Raw genomic sequence first — 14,280 nt, 5'->3', positions numbered from 1 at the left:
TCGCAAGAAGGAGCCTGCGGCGGTTTCCACACTGCCCTCCCTCTACGACGCTGCAAGTCTGGAGCCAGTGTAGATGGCTGAAGCCTGGCTGGAGGAAGACGAGGTGGAGCTGCGAGAGCTCCTTAGAGGCAGGAGGTGCTGGATTTGGGGGAGTGGGAGAAGGGAGAGATGTTGGACTCAAGTGAGGAAAGGAGAGAGAGAGACAGATGGATGAGAAGGACAGAGGGGCTACAAGGGAGACAGGGAGAGACGGTAGGGGATAAGGAGAGATAGACTTCAGGGAGGATGGAGGGGGCAGGAGAGAGAGATGGCCTTGGGGAAGGACAGAGGGAACAGGAATGGGGAAGTTGGCAGGGTCAGAGAGAGATGGTAGAGGGTGTGAAAGGGGGAAAGGGAGAAATGGAAATGGTTGGACCGCTGCTGATTTGGGATACAGAGGGAGGAGGGGTTGGTACGTCAAGACCGCTGCCACCGCCTCGGGTGAGCAATGGGTGTCCAGAAGGCCAGACCCACACGGAGCGAAAGGCCCTGTCAGGTGATAAATGCAATGGAGTATCTATGAGGGCCAAAAGGGTACAGAGGACTAAGGAAATGGTGAAAGGTGAGGTGGTGAGACTGGGATCAGTGGGAGGCAGGATCTGGGCATGGTAGAGGTGGGGCATGGGTGGGGTCAGGGTATCGGTGAGGCTATTCTAGCACCCATTACTGTAACGAATGTAATGGGCTAAAACACTAGTTTCCAGTACCATGATCAAAAGAATTATCAGCCCCAAACACCTGGTGAATAATGTGCTATCATAGAAACATGATGGAAGATAAAGGGAAAGAGATTGGGACTCATATACAGCCATTTTTTAGTTATACAACCACAAAAAGTGGTTTACATAGAGGTACTTCATTTTCCCTATTTGTCCCAGTGGGCTCACAATCTATCTAATGTACCTGGGGCAATGGCTTGCCTAGGGTCACAGAGAGCAGTGCAAGGTTTATTTATTTAAAAATTTCTTACTTGCTCCATCCTATAGTTCTACATGGGTTACACAGTTACATGTACAGGTAAAACTAAACCAATAAAAATTTAATGTACAATACATAAAATACAAAGACCATATGGCCCATCCAGTCTGCCCATCCACAGCATCCACTATTTTATTTATTTGGCTAGTTTTATATCTCCTCCTCTCCCTAAGATCCCACATGCCTGCCCATGCTTTCTTGAATTTAGACAGTCTTGGTCTCCACCACCTCTACCAGGAGATTATTCCACGCATCTACCACCCTTCTTGTAAAAAAAAATATTTCCTTAAATTACTCCTGAGCCTATCATCTCTTAATTTCATCTTATACTCTCTCATTCCAGAGCTTCCTTTCAAACAAAAGATTAGATTCATGTGCATTTATGCCATGAAGGTATTTAAACACCTCTATCATGTCTCCCCTCTCACGCCTGTCCTCCAAAGTATACATCATGAGATCTTTAAGTCTGTCCCTCTAATGATGAAGATCACTGACAATTTTAATAGCCTTCTTCTGGATCGACTTCATCCAGTTTATATGTTTTTGAAGGTGCGGTCTCCAGAATTATACACAATATTCTAAATGAGATTTCACCAGAGTCTTATACAGGGGCATCAGTACCTCCTTTTTCCTACTGGCCATACCTCTTCCCTATACATCTTAACATCCTTCTAGTTTTCGCTGCCACCTTTTCAACCTGTTTGACCACCTTAACATCATTACATACTATCACACCCAAGTCCTACTCCTCTTTCACGCACAAAAGTTCTTCACTCCCTAAACTGTACTATTCCCTCGGGTTTTTGCAGCCCAAATGCTTGAGCTTGCATTTCTTAGCATTAAATCTTAGCTGCCAAATTTCATTCCATTTTTCAAGCCTCTCTAGGTCCTTCAAATTTAAACAGGTCAAAAAGGTGATGGTGAAAGCTAAAAGGATGCTAAGGTGCATAGGAAGAGGTATGGCCAGTAGGAAAAAGGAGGTATTGATGCTCCTGTATAAGACTCTGGTGAGACCTCATTTAGAATATTGTGTACAATTCTGGAGACCGCACCTTCAAAAACATATAAACTGGATGAAGTCGATTCAGAGGAAGGCTATTAAAATTGTCAGTGATTTTCATCATTGGAGGGACAGACTTAAAGATCTCAATATGTATACAATTCTGGATACTGCACCATCAAAAAGATATAAAAAGGATGGAGTCAGTCCAGAGGAAGAATAAAATGGTGTGTGGTCTTCATCATAAGGCGTATGGGGACAGACTTAAGATCTAAATAAGTATACTTTGGAGGCAAGGCATGAGAGGGGAGATATGACAGAGACATTTAAATACCTACGTGGCATAAATGCACATGAGTTAAATCTCTTTCATTTGAAAGGAAGCTCTGGAATGAGAGGGTATAGGATGAAATTAAGAGGTGATAGGCTCAGGAGTAATCTAAGGAAATATTTTTTACAGAAAGGGTAGTATATGTGTGGAACAGTTTCCCAGAAGAGGTGGTGGCGACAGACCATGTCTGAATTCAAGAAAGTGTGGGATAGGCAAGGAAGAGATAATGGTTACTGCGGATGGGCAGAATGGATGGGCCATTTGGCCTTTATCAGACATTACACAGAGATATAAATTATTGTTCCCTTCCTTTAGAGGAATTAAATCGGCCGGGAAACTCAGTCAATCTTTCGCTTAAAAATTGGTAGAGATGTGGAATGGGCTTCCTGATTCTGTCAGATTGATAGAGGTCAGTTACAACAATTTTGTAAAGTCCTAAATACCTTATTATTTACACAATACTTGAACAGTTTACCTAAAGATTAAATGAATTGATTGCCTTATAACACTTATTTTCTCCTATGCTCTTGTTTGCTTTTTTGCTGATCTTTAATTACTTGTAAACCAAGTCGAGCTCTACTGGGAGATGACCCGGTATATAAATCGAAGACTAGATTAGATTAGATCACGTTTCTATGTTTCACCATGTTATTCACACCATCAGGGGTGTCTACTCTATTGTAGATTTTTATATCATCCACAGAGAGGCAAATCTTATCCGACAGCCCTCTGGAGCTCAGCACTATAGACTAGGGAGTTAATGAAATTATTTCTCTTAAAAGTATTAAGGTTTACAGATCTCCCAACATCTCTTTCCCATTTATCCAACATTGACTGGTAGTTTTATTGAGGCTACATGCTGTCTAATGATTTTTGAAATAAGAAACCGACACTCTCTCCAGTTGTTTTCCTGATAAAAACTGCCATATTCTAATACCAAATTACAAAGATAAGCTGTGTACCTGAAGGCTCTTTACATGTATTAATTGAAAGTATATTTATGTTTATTTTGTATTTATATACTGCTCTTCATTATATCAGTGCGGTGTACATCAATTAAAAAGGGAAAAGAATGCCAAATAATCATGATACAAGGATAGAGAGAAGAAAAAAAAGTCATTTAGTTGCTGTATTAAGAGATGCCTAATTGAGAATTAAAACCAAATCATAAAAGAAATTAAAAACATGTTAGAAAACTAACCCCCTCTTCTACAAAGCCACACGGCAACAGCCCCGAAGCCCTTTAAATCTCTATGAGCTTCGGGGCTGTTACCACATGGCTTTGTAGAAGAGGGGGGTAAGAGAGAAATGGCAATCCAAATAAGTTTTTAGGTTGGCTCTATCTAGTAATTATTTTCTGAACTTCAGTCAACCTTAATAAAAAGGAAGACAATTTTTTGAAATTCTTTGTAAAAAATTTGTCAGTTCCCTTTTAAACTCTATAGAAGCCTCATACAGAAACTTCTTTTTTATATGAAAACTCTAATTTCTTATTTCTAACTTCTTTTGGAAAACTGGGCAAAAATAAGCTCAGTAAAATATTTTAAAAACTAGAGATTCCAGTGTCTATGATTCCACAGTTTCAAATTTACTTACGATAACTAATCCTTTTCAGGTCCTTAAGGGTAAAACCTGAGGAAAGCATGATCTAAGCAGGTTCCATTCAACCACATTCACTATTTCTCTAACCAATCTTCTAAAACTTCTCAAATATAACTATTTTCTATCTCAGTATAACCCAAAAGAATTCTCTTTCATAACCACACACTCAGTAACATCCACTTTCTTTCAAAGATCAGCTCCAACTCAAGTAAGTATATTTCGCTACCAGTTCCAGGGACCACTGTTGTTGAACTTCAGTAAAATGTCAATAGTGTACCATTGTCTTTCAATACCTGCTCTAGTAAATGGAACCCCTCAGCTTTCCATCATCAAAACATCACATTTTCCATCCCCAGGAGAAAGTCCGCATTCCCCACAATAGGTACTAGAATACTAGAATGTGGATCTTGGTTCCAAAATAGCATCAGCTGTTTCCAGAGGAAACTGAGGGGTAGGAACAATATACTTTCTCTGATCACCGTTGATAATTTAGGAAGATGTGCATGTAAGAAAGAATTAAAATGCCAGTGGTAAAAATAGTCTTTTTCAAGATTAAGATCTGTAAACAGCTTATCATTTAAAAGCCAATTCCTTAGATGAAGTAATAAGCAGGCCCGATTATAAAGTTTAATGTTTGGGATCCTCAAACCACCCTGAGTCCAGAAGCCCTGGAGAAAATCCCATTGCAGTTTTGACTTTTTACGTCCCCCCAACAAAAAGTGATCACTAAATTTTGTAATTTGGCCATATCCTTTTTAAGCAAACGTAAAGGAGGTGATTGAAGAACTTCAGGAAGACCACCACATGGTACAAATAAATCCTGCCCATTAGTATTAAAGGTAGCTCCTTTAAGGTGGATTACATCAAATACAGCGACTCCAACTTTAAACCCGTTCTGAGCTCGTTGGGGAGAACTAAAATAAATAGCCAGATCCCCCAAGACTCCCGGAAGCAGCAGTTTCAGCAGCTACTTCAATGTCAAATGCATCAGATCTGGCTCAACTAAGATGGGTAAAAGCCCACTCACAAGTTTCACAAGTTTATTTATAGCTTGATATACCGACTATCACAAGTGTCTGGTCGGTTTACAATAATAATAATTAAAATAGCTTAATAATAATAATAATTAAAATAGCTTAAAAAAAATAAATTGAAATAAAAATAGGTGGGTGGAGGCCAGGACAAGGACAAAATTAAGACAGGTTGGAGATGAGAGGGACAGGGGGGAGGGAGATTTTAATTACACTGTGTAAATAAAAATAAAAGGGTGGGAAGAGGGAAAGGATAAAACAAGAGGGAGAGGTGGTTCTGGCGCCTAGCAGTGCTATAGAAATAAGTAGCAGTGTTCCTCAGAAATTTCCTGCTGGTCCACAGAGCCAGCATGTACATCAGGCCCAAAACAGTGTTCTTCAACCACCGGTCCACGGTGCGATTGATACGGCATTATCTTCGAGCCAGCTCCCTCTTCCTCACTGATTCAGTGCACAAAGCCATGGGCAGTGGCTCCTAAGTGCGTCCTGCGCATGAACTGGAAGCCTTTTCTCTGACGTTGCAATGTCAGAGGGAAGGCTTCCAGATGAGGCACAGGATGCACAAGGAGCCACTGTCCACAGCTTTGTGCACTGCATCAGTGAGGAAGAGGGAACCGGCCTGAAAATAACACGTGGGGCGGCATAAAATGGCCAGGTGGGAGCAGGCCATATGGTAAGGCATAGTATGGAGGGAGGGAGGCAAGAAAGGTAGGGGAGAATAATTTTATTTTTGAATTTAATGATTGAATTATGTCAATTTTGAGAATTTACATCTGCTGTCTGTTTGCTTTGTGTAGTTCAATTTTGTGGTTAACCATTATGTGTTGTTAATAAGACTATATTGTGTATCTGTGAAAAATGAATGGAAAAAAGTGTTACAATTAGTACTATTATGGGGGCGGGGTCTGGGCTGGAGATTGGGTAGAGATGGGAGGGGTCTGGTCCACGACTTAGCTCAGTGTTCTTCAACCTCCAGTCCACGGACTGATGCCGGTCTACAAAATAATTATTTTATTTCTGCTGGTCCATAGGTGTAAAAAGGTTGAAGAACACTGGTATAGAATAGGGGTCACTGAGATAGGATGCAAAATCCCTGCTTTACACCTTTCTCTGCTCCATAGCCCAACTCATCTTTCCTTTTTCTCCATTCCATATTCTTCTTGTTAAGTCTGCCTTCTAATTCACTAGCTCTTCAGATGCCTGATCCCAACTTTTTTCTCAACCCAACTGATTGCTTCAATTCTTCTTCCCTTTCTCTTCCCTCCTTCCTCCTCACTCACTCCTTGGTTTTCTCTTTCAGCTGCTTCCCCTTTTAATCCTGCCACAGTACCTCCCAGCACCATTCATTCACATAGGTAAGTTTGAATTGCAAAGGGCAGCAGTCTACCTGACCCCCTGTTGCAGCACTAGTAACTCAGAACCACACCATGAGTAAAAATTAGGACATTGAAACTTATTCAGTTAAATAGTAGAACACTCCAGGAAAGAGGGGTAGGAATATTAAAAGGAATAGGGGCTTAATAGAAGAGTAACAGGCTGGGCGGGGGAATGAAAGACAAAAACAACAGAAAAAGAAGTAACAGAGGAGAATAAATAGGACAGTATCCTGGAGCTCAAGGGTTGGATTAAGTGCCAGAGTAGCACTGAGGTGGTCTAAATCAGGATATGAACCCTTTCTCACCAGGAAGAGAGGAGCTTTAATTATGGATTTGTGAGATAAGAAGAGTGGTAGTAGGCGGATTAGGGTGGGGGCAGTGCAGTAGCCCTGAGGCGAACGGAAGAGAGGGAAGGTACTTGGGCAAGGGGTAATTGAGGTGAGGGCTACATAAGGTGAGAACAGAGTGACGCCAGGTGGCCACAGGGCGACGGTGAGAGGGCAACCTTACCTGAACGGCAGGGTGAAAGGCAAGCCAAGCACTCCCGGCCCTGTTGAAGAAAATGAAAGAGGCCACGCCGAGAAACTGGGGCGCCAAGGCACCCACCCTCAAAACCCCCCTCGCACCGCCGGGCTGCACCGCCGAGCAGACAAAGGCTAGTGAGAGCGGAGCGGCACCGGCGACTCGGGACTCCCAGCGCTTCCCTGCCAGTCTCCATGCTCAGGATGGAAACCCCGGGAAACGTACATTCTCCCTGCGCCCTATCAAACCCCCCTTCCTCGGGCTGCCGAACAGCCACCAAGCGCTTGTTTAAAAGAAGGCAATCCCAACAAAGCCAAAGGCTCGGGGGGGGGGGGCTGTGCTCGGCCGACATGTACCTTGAAGTGCTCGCAGCCGTCCTCCCCTCACTGCCCGGCCGCCATCTTGCATTTCCAAACCGCACTTTTTTTCGTGAAGGGGGAGGGGGAATGGTTTGTATACGAACTGTGAACTTTGAACCGGGCTGTTAACGTTTACTCACACAAGAACATCGCTTTGCTCGTTTGCATTTCGGCGTATATGGCGCAAAAGTGAAGATGAGGACGCCAAGTACGACCTGTTAAAATGCAAGGGGGGGGGGGGGGGAGAGAGCCTAAGGCCCGCTGCGTGCCAGGAAATAGGGAGGGGAGGAGGAGAAAGCAGGCCCGAGTTCTCCTCAGTGCCTCAAACTACCAAACAAAACAAAGGCACGCACCGAGTCCTCCCTGCACCCGGCCATCACTTCGCATCTTCCCCCCCCCTCCCGTTTCCTTAACCGGACCACACAGGCGAGACTTGGTTCGGCCGCGGTTACAGGTGCACTGTCTGTCCTCGCAGCTAAAGCACACTAGGATGAATGGATAGATAGATGTGTGTTTTCGCCCATTTAAAGAGCTGCGAGGGGAGGGAGGTCATAGGGGGAGGGGGAGGAATTCACCAGTTGCTTCCTTTAGCCCCCGGTAAGGCGTCGCTAAACTGAGCTGGAAAAGCGACGAGCAGTAGAGTCGTACTTCAACACCTCTTAATCTCGGATTGGTTTACTGTCCCAAATTGAATTGTTTTGACCTGTTTTTTTTTCCTTAAAGAAGTTGTGGCCTCTAAAGCGCGATGGGGCACACAATGTGGAGGCGCTGTGGGGCGGCTGTACATCGCGTTCAACGTAACGTTTTCGCTCATTTCCCGAAAGTGCGGGTATTCTGTCGGGACAAGATGAACTCGTAGGCCAACCAGGTGCACACCTAGAGCCTAAAGTTAAAAGGAGGCCCGTACCCTTATACAACTCATTCTAAAGAACGATAAACTTCAAACATGTTGGAAAGTTTTGGGCCACAAAGTTGCTGGCTAGCGTTAGTGGACGGTGGAACTGGTGTAGAAGGACGCAGGTTGAGATAGACGCTAAAGAATGACACGGGATGGTTCCCTGAAGTTATCCATGGGGATGGGAAAAGTGATGAATTGTCACCGTGTCATTCTTTAAGGAGAAAGGAAAGAATCGGAGTATGAATGGGCACAACCACTGACCCTCAAGCCTTGCATTAATGAATGCTGGTATAGAAGGACAGAGGATGAAATAGACACTAAAGAATGACACGGGATGGTTTCCCGTGATTATCCAAAGAGACAGAACAGTAATGAATCATCACTGTATCATTCTCTATCTCCAAGCACTGAAGCCACAAAGAATTGCAAAACCCCAGTGGAAAAATACTCAAAAATAACAAAAAGCAGAGCAGATCAGAACACCCCTTCTGAGTTCGCTTTAAGGAAAAACTGAGGAGGGAGCCGTTCTCCAATTTTCACTAAAGAAGGGGAGGAGTACAAAATCTTAATACACTTCTGTAGTTTTGCGGAAGAGGGAATCGACAGCTAAACAGTATGGACTCCTGTCTATATGTAACAGAAAATCAGTTCTTCCCAGGTACTTGTGACATGGATTGGTCACTATTGGAAACAAGATATGAGGCTTGATGGCCCTACGGTCAAGTCCCACTATGGCAACTCTTATATTCCATTTTCTGAAAAGAATGCAGACTGGGAGTAGCTGCTCTGTAGTCTTTGAACATTGACTGATTAGTCCTTGTGCTTACTCACAGATGCTGTTTTATTGATAATCCAGCTTTACTTCTTTGGAAGGATGGGCATTGTGAGCAACACAAAATGGTGCAAATATGCGCAGTCAGGCTAGGGATGCAAAGACCCGAGGAGGAATTAGTTGTGGAAAAGTAACAGAATCATAGAAACATAAAGGCAGATAAAGGCCAAATGACTCATCCAGTCTGTGCATCTGCAGCATCCACTACCTTGTTCCCTTAAATAAGAGCTCCCATGTGCCTGCACCAAGTTTTCTTGAATTTAGACTCAGTTTTTGTCTCCACAACCTTTATTGGGAGACTACTCCACACATCTACCACCCTTTCTGTAAAAAAGAAAAAGAAAAGCATTTCCTTAGATTACTCCTGAAATGTTTATTGCTATGGATGTAGCTTAATTTAGAGTTATAGTGCCAAGAATTGCCACTGCTGGGTCAGACCAGTGGTCCATCATGCCCAGCAGTCCGCTCCCGCAGTGGCCCCAGGTCAAAGACCAGTGCCCTACCTGTTTACATAAGAACATTTACGTTCCGGTTCAGCAGGAATTTGTCTAACTTTGTCTTGAATCCCTGGAGGGTGTTTTCCCCGATAACAGCCTCTGGAAGTGCGTTCCAGTTCTCCACTCTCTGGGTGAAGAAGAACTTCCTTACGTTTGTACAGAATCTATCCCCTTTTAATTTTAGAGAGTGCCCTCTTGTTCTCCCTACCTTGGATAGGGTGAACAATCTGTCTTATCTACTAAGTCTATTCCCTTCAGTATCTTGAATGTTTCTATCATGTCCCCTCTCAGGCTCCTCTTTTCAAGGGAGAAGAGGCCCAGTTTCTCTAATCTCTCGCTGTATGGCAACTCCTCCAGCCCCTTTACCATTTTAGTCGCTCTTCTCTGGACCCTTTTGAGTAGTACCATGTCCTTCTTCATGTACGGCGACCAGTGCTGGACGCAGTATTCCTGGAGAGGGTGTATCATGGCCCAGTACAGCGGCATGATAACCCTCTCCGATCTGTTTGTGATCCCCTTAATCATTCCTAGCATTCTTTTCGCCGCTGCCGCCACACATTGCACGGACAGCTTCATCAACTTGTTGACCAGTACTCCCAAGTCTCTTTCCTGAGGGGTCTCCAAGTACTGCCCCGGACATCCTGTATTCGTGTATAAGATTTTTGTTACCGACATGCATCACCTTACACTTATTCACATTGAACCTCATTTGCCATGTCGCAGCCCATCTCTCGAGCGTGTTTGTCATGTTGCAGATCTTCGCAATCCTCCTGCGTCTTCACTACTCTGAATAACTTTGCATTGCCCGCAAAATTAATCACCTCACTCGTCGTACCAATTTCCAGATCATTTATAAATATGTTGAAGAGCACGGGTCCAAGCACCGAACCCTGCAGCACTCCACTGGTGATGCTTTTCCAGTCCGAGTATTGTCCATTTACCTCCACTCTCTGTTTCCTATCCTTCAATTATAGGGAAGATGGTGGAAGCTATGATAAAAGACGGCATTTGCGAGCACATTGAGAGAAATGGCCTACTGAGAACAAGCCAGCACGGATTCTGTAAGGGAAGGTCGTGCCTAACGAACCTTCTGTACTTCTTTGAGGGAATAAGCAGTCGGGTGGACAATGGGGAACCCATCGACATCATTTACCTCGATTTTCAAAAGGCTTTCGACAAGGTACCACATGAAAGGCTGCTTAGGAAACTGTGGAATCACGGGGTGGGAGGGGATGTGCACAGATGGATCGAGCACTGGCTGTCGGGTAGACTGCAGAGGGTCGGAGTAAAGGGCCAATATTCTGACTGGCGGGGAGTCACGAGCGGTGTGCCACAGGGATCGGTGCTGGGGCCGTTACTCTTCAACATATTTATCAATGACCTGGAAAAAGAGGCAAAGTGCGAGGTTATAAAATTTGCAGACGATACGAAACTGTGCGGCAGAGTTAACTCCAGGGAGGAGTGTGAAGACCTGCAAAGGGACCTAGACAAGCTGGAAGACTGGGCAAACAAATGGCAAATGCGCTTTAACGTGGAAAAATGCAAGGTCATGCATATAGGGAAAAAGAACCCGTTGTTCAACTACAAATTGGGGGGGGCATTGTTGGGAGAAAGCAATCTTGAGAGAGACTTGGGTGTGCTGGTGGATGCATCACTGAAGCCATCTGCACAGTGCGCAGCGGCCTCAAAAAAAGCCAACAGGATGCTGGGCATCATAAAGAGGGGCATAACTACCAGGACGCGGGAAGTCATCATGCCACTGTATCGAGCGATGGTGCGTCCGCATCTGGAATACTGCGTTCAATATTGGTCGCCGTACCTCAAGAAAGACATGGAGGTACTTGAGAGAATCCAAAGGAGAGCAACGAAACTGGTAAGAGGGCTGGAATACTACCCATATGCTGAGAGGTTGGATAGGCTGGGGCTCTTCTCTCTGGAAAAAAGGAGGCTCAGGGGTGATATGATAGAGACCTTCAAGATCATGAGGGGCATAGAGAGGGTGGATAGGGACAGATTCTTCAGGCTGAAGGGGACAACAGGTACGAGGGGGCACTCGGAGAAACTGAAGGGAGATAGATTCAGAACGAATGCAAGGAAGTTTTTTTTCACCCAGAGGGTCGTGGACACTTGGAATGCGCTACCGGAGGCAGAGTACAGTACAGGGATTCAAACAGAGACTGGATGGATTCCTGAGGGATAAAGGGATCATGGGATACTGAGAAAGCTAACCAGAAAATAAATGTAGAAACCCAACCAGGTCGTGCAGGTGCAAGACCGGAGGGCTAGGACTTTGATGGGAAGATAGGACTCAATTAGGAAACCGAGGTGGCATGGGGGCCCCTTCTGGTGATTTAGACAGGTCGTGACCTGTTTGGGCCGCCGCGGGAGCGGACTGCTGAGCAGGATGGACCTATGGTCTGACCTGGCGGAGGCACTGCTTATGTTCCAGCCAATTTTTAATCCACATGAGTATTTCACCCTCGATTCCATGGCTCGCAATTTTTCGAAGTAGTCATTCATGCGGTACCTTGTCGAACACCTTCTGAAAATCCAGATATATAATGTCGACTTTGTCATCCTTGTCTATCTGCCTGTTTACTCCCTCGAAGAAGTGCAGCAAGTTCGTCAAGCAAAAACTTCCTTTGCTGAAGCCATGCTGGCTGGTCCTCATCAGATTGTGTCCGTCAAGGTGCTCAATGATGCGGTCCTTTATCAGTGCCTCTACCATCTTTCCCGGTACTGAGGTCAGATTAACCGGTCTGTAGTTTCCCGGATCACCCCTCGAACCTTTCTTGAATATCGGCGTAACATTCGCCACCTTCCAGTCTTCCGGAATCCTTCCTGATTTGATTGACAGATTGGCTATTAGTTGAAGCAGTTCAGCTATAGCCCCTTTCAGTTCCTTGATTACCCTCGGATGGATGCCATCCAGTCCCGGGGATTTATCATTTTTAAGCCTATCAATCTACGTGCATACCTCTTCTAGACTGACTATCAACCCTATCAGTTTCCCGTCTTCGTTTCCCACATATAGCCTGTTGGCTTCTCGTATGTTGTGTATATCCTCTTCGGTAAACACAGTCACAAAAAATATGTTCCGTTTGTCGGCAATGGCTTTGTCCTCCTTTAGCACTCCTTTTATTCCATGGTCATCCAACGGCCCCACAGCTTTCTTCATGGGTCGTTTCCCCTTAATATATCAAAAGAACAGCTTGAAGTTTTTTGCTTCCTTGGCTATTTTTTCCTCGTAATCACTTTTGGCCTCTCTTACCGCCTTATGGCACCTGCTTTGATGCTGTTTGTGCTTTTTCCAGTTTTTGTCCGTTTTTGACCTTTTCCAATCCTTAAACGAAGTCTTGTCTCTGATCGCTTCCTTCACCGCTACAGTGAGCCACGCCGGTTCCTTGTTTTTTTTTCTTCTTGGATCCCTTGTTGATAACGCGGTATATATAGATTTTGCACCTTGGTGACTGTGTCCTTAAAAAGGGACCATGCTTGCTCTAGCGTCCTTACAGTACTTATCCTCTTCTTAATTTTCTTCCCACCATGAGTCTCATCCCTTTGTAATCCCCTTTTTGGAAGTTCATCGCCATGGCCATCGTTCTGGATCGATGTTTTGCCCCTGTGTTCAGGTTGAAGCGGATCATATTTTGATCACTGGTTCCCAGCGTCCCCTCTACTTCTACACCTTGCGCCGGTCCTCGTAGTCCATTTAGAATTAAGTCCAGAATTGCATTTCCTCGTATTTTCCTTGACAAGTTGTTCCAGGAAGCAATCGCCCACAGCATCCAGGAACTTGGTCTTCCTACCGCAGCCAGAGGTGCCTAGGTTCTAGTCTATCCCAGGGTAATTGAAGTCACCCATAATGACTGCATTGCCTCCCTCGCAGTTGCGTTCAATCTTGTCTGTCATTTCTCCATCAATTTCTTCAGACTGCCCTGGGGTTCGGTAGTAGATGCCGATCTTTGTTCCATTTGTTCCCTGAATTTTGATCCATAGAGACTCTACCTTATTCTTTGTGTTCTCTCCGGTAGACTCAATTCCCTCTTTGATGTATAGGGCAATGCCCCCACCTTTTTTACCCACTCTGTCTCTGCGGTATAGCTTGTATCCCGGTAGCACAGTGTCCCAGACATTTTCCTCTTTCCACCATGTTTCCGTGATGCCGATGATGTCAAGGTTATCATTTTGTGCCATAGCTTCTAATTCACCCATATTATTTAGGCTCCTTGCGTTCGTGTACATACACTTGAGTTTGCGGCCTGTTACTTTCTTGAATTTCCTTCCCTCTTGTGTCCCTTTCAGTCCGTCAGGATTTCTGTCTTGCCTATGATCTGATGAGTCTTCCCTGTTATCTTTCTGCACAGTATCCTCTGGGTATATCGGTTCCCAAACCATCGACTCTCGGTCAACTGTCGGCTTTCCCCTTCTTCCTAGTTTTAAAACTTCTCAATTTCTCTCTTGATGTTGCTTGCAAGTGGCCTCATTCTGTCTCTGCTGAGGTAGAGTCCATCCTTCCTGAATAGCTTGCTCTTCCTCCAAAAAGTCATCCATTTGCGCACGAAGTAGAATCCTTCCTCACACCAGCGCCGCATCCATGTGTTGACTGCTTGTAGCTCTGAGAATGCTACCCTCTGTGTTCTGGTTTTCAGCTTCCTTCCTAGCATCAGGAACTGGTCCTTCAGTACTTCCCTGTTGTATTTCCTGTTCTCGCATTGTTTGTCCCCACATGTATCACCACCATGGATCACACCACCGCCATATCTTCCTCTTCCACGCTGTCGATGATCATGTCGATGTGGCTCACTAAGTCTT

The 14,280-nt window shown here is 44.8% G+C and overlaps 1 protein-coding gene across 5 annotated transcripts in view; it reads right to left on the bottom strand.

The window, feature by feature from the left end:
- ZHX1 (zinc fingers and homeoboxes 1) overlaps positions 1-7,852 on the bottom strand; it is a 120,766-nt gene extending 112,914 nt beyond the window's left edge. For 3 of the 5 annotated variants that reach the window (XM_033933738.1, XM_033933737.1, XM_033933742.1), the window contains exon 1: positions 7,236-7,852. The gene's annotated coding sequence lies outside the window, so the exon portion shown is untranslated. Of the gene's footprint in view, positions 1-6,867; positions 7,179-7,235 lie in introns of those variants that run through there. The other 2 variants (XM_033933741.1, XM_033933740.1) reach the window with 2 other exon arrangements.
- Positions 7,853-14,280: the final 6,428 nt, after the last annotated feature.

This window comes from Geotrypetes seraphini, chromosome 2, assembly GCF_902459505.1.
Source record: "Geotrypetes seraphini chromosome 2, aGeoSer1.1, whole genome shotgun sequence".
NCBI classification, from domain to species: domain Eukaryota; kingdom Metazoa; phylum Chordata; class Amphibia; order Gymnophiona; family Dermophiidae; genus Geotrypetes; species Geotrypetes seraphini.
This window is presented reverse-complemented; position numbering and strand designations above follow the sequence as displayed.